This window comes from Poecilia formosa, unplaced genomic scaffold (genome assembly GCF_000485575.1).
Source record: "Poecilia formosa unplaced genomic scaffold, Poecilia_formosa-5.1.2 Scaffold343, whole genome shotgun sequence".
Classification (NCBI taxonomy): Eukaryota; Metazoa; Chordata; class Actinopteri; order Cyprinodontiformes; family Poeciliidae; genus Poecilia; species Poecilia formosa.
The window spans coordinates 480610-483436 of record NW_006800282.1 but is presented as its reverse complement, the minus strand read 5'-3'; the positions used below and the strand labels follow the sequence as shown (position 1 = coordinate 483436).

At 33.5% G+C, this 2827-nt stretch overlaps 1 protein-coding gene across 2 annotated transcripts in view; it reads right to left on the bottom strand.

Moving 5' to 3' along the window:
• ythdc2 (YTH domain containing 2) overlaps positions 1-2263 on the bottom strand; it is a 43776-nt gene extending 41513 nt beyond the window's left edge. For both annotated transcript variants that reach the window (XM_007574062.2, XM_007574063.2), the window contains exon 1: positions 2155-2263. The gene's annotated coding sequence lies outside the window, so the exon portion shown is untranslated. The remainder of the gene's footprint in view (positions 1-2154) is intronic.
• Positions 2264-2827: the final 564 nt, after the last annotated feature.

The window sequence follows — 2827 nt, the reverse complement described above, 5'->3', positions numbered from 1 at the left end:
ATGGATGGATGGATGGATGGATGGATGGATGGATGGAGGAACACTTTACTAATCTGAAACATGAGATCATGTTTACTGATGGTGACTTTAATATCAACTTAATAAATCCAAACAAACATAAGGATACACCATGTACAGCATTGGCTTATTTCCTAAAATCACACGACCCAATAGAATAACAGTTCACTGTGCCACATTGCTTGAAAATATTTTTCTCAAATGATTTGGAAAGCAAATCATCTGAGCGATCACCTCCCAATATTCACATTATATAACTGTTAAAGCAGAAAAACAAATAAGAAAAAACATTTCATTTAAGAGTTAAGACTGATCAATGTATAGACATTTGACTGGCAATTAACATACAAAGAAAATGATGTGAATAATGAATAATTATGAGTTTTTGAGATTATTTATGATTTCTTATGATAAAAACTGTCCTGTAAAACTGCACTGCAAAAAACAAGGGCAAAAAATAATCCATGGATGTTAAGGGGTAAATGCTTGTAATAAAAGACACTGTATAAAAATTGTATACAACACAGGACAATTGAAGCCAAATATGAAAGGTATAAAAATAAGTTCACTTTTATTATACATGAAGGAAAATATAAATTATTAGAGAACAATAAACATGATATAAAGTGTGTGTGGAAAACCTTAAGTACTGTAATTAGTAATAACTCTAAGAAACTCCCTATAATGACTATTTATAGGAAATAATGTGGTAATAAATAATATGCAGACACCATTTCTTTGTTCTTTCTTGTTGGTCCAAAACTAACAAACAAAATACAAGATCCTGTGACATTAAATGATATTGTAATTGAAAGAAATGACAGTTCTATATTTGTTAAGCCAGTTCATGAAAGTGAAGCTATAAATATTGCTAATGCTGAAAAAAATAAAACAACCTCTGTCATAATGACATTGATATGCTACTGGTAAAAAAAAGTAATTGAGAGGATTTCTAAACTTCTTACTCATATTTATAATTTATCTTTATTAACTGGTCAGTTTCCCAATAGTATGAAAATTGACAAAGTTATTCCACTGTACAAATCTGGAGATTAACACCACTTTACAAATTACCATCCTGTTTCTCTTCTTCCACATTTTTCCAAAATCCTGGAATAGCTATTCAATACCAGACTAGACAATTTTATTGAAAAACATCAATTACTTGTGAATACCCAACATGACTTCCAAAGTAAAAGATCAGTATCACATGCACTAATTGAATAAATTGAGGATATTACTAACTCTACAGATAAAAAGAGATTTGCTGGAGGCATGTTCATTATTCTCAAAAAAGCATTTGATACCATTAATCACATTTTAGTCAGTACATTGGAACAATATGGGATCAGGGGGACTGCACTAAATTGGGTGAAAAGTTACTTAAAGAACCGCAAACAATTTGTGAAGATAGAACAACTTAAGTCTGAATGTATGAACATTGTATGTGGTGTTCCTCACCACCTAATAATTAGGTCCCAAATTATTAATCTTATACATTAATGGCACATGTAAGGTATAATCAATCCTAAGACTTATTTTATTTGCTGATGATACAAATATTTTAGATTCTGGTGAGAATCTACAACTTTTACATTCTATTACATCAGAATCCATTAAAATTAAAAGTTGGTTCATGAAATCTACTAACAATAAACAAAAGTGCCCAGACTGCATAAAATTTAGAGGGTGTTAACGTAGAAATAGTGCATCAAACTAAATTTATAGAGGTTATAATAGATGATAGAATTTCCTGGAAACTTCATATTAAATATGTCTGTATTTAATGTCTTCTGTTTTCAATAAGTGTGTTTAAACCTTCCAGCCACGTTAAAGTGGCTGGAAGGTTTAAACTTTAACGCCAACTTTCATTTACTGTTTTTCTTCTCGGAAGAAAGACAGAATTCTATAATAGAGCCTAGCTAGAAGTACAGCATGAATGGCTGATGCGTTTCATTTCATTGGTACCGAAACCTAAAACCAAACAAGCTAGCGTCAGGTGTGAGAGATACGTGATTTAAAAATTAGCTAACTTGTACGGTTAACCCAGGCATGAAGCCGTTTAAAAGCGATTTTAAATTTTCCTTATTGAGAGACCGGCCTCCAATTTGCACTACGGTGTTTGGGAAGACGTACCTTGGAGTAAAACGTCAGTGAACCTCTTAACTTCTGCCGGTTTGTTGCCACTACTTCACAACAGGTTAGCTAATTTCCGGGCAGTGAAAGATAAGCAACTACGCATCCGCTCTGTCCCCTTCACAATAAAAGACTCATGGCTAAGGACAGCGCCATCATTCACCGCTGCCCTAATACATGAATCAGTGCATGAAGACAAATAAAACATAACTTGCTCCTATATTGTTTCCGACATCGGTTAAACTGGGATGCTGGCCTTGCCACTAAGTTCATGTGCCTTTCCCAAAGAACAGTTTGGCCTTTTGTCTGCCTTTCCTCTACTCTTTCCTTCTTGGGAAAGAGTAGAGGAAGAAGTTGGTTTTCGATTGCATCTTCCGATTCGGGAAATGGCTACAGGGCGATTCCACCTAATTTTGCACTACTTTCAACAGCTTTCATCTACGCTAATTAAAAAAAAAACAAAAAAAAAACTTAAACTCTTCTGGACTAGATTATTCTCAATTAGTAGGACAATATTTAAAACCAAGTTTGGGATTTATGAAACTTCCATAATGGACTATTTCAACACTCTTTATGCATTTCGATCACACTACAACAACTCCTCCACAGGGGTGAAAGTAGTTTTAAACATATATACAGTGGTGGGAAGTAACGAAGTACAAGTACTTCGTTA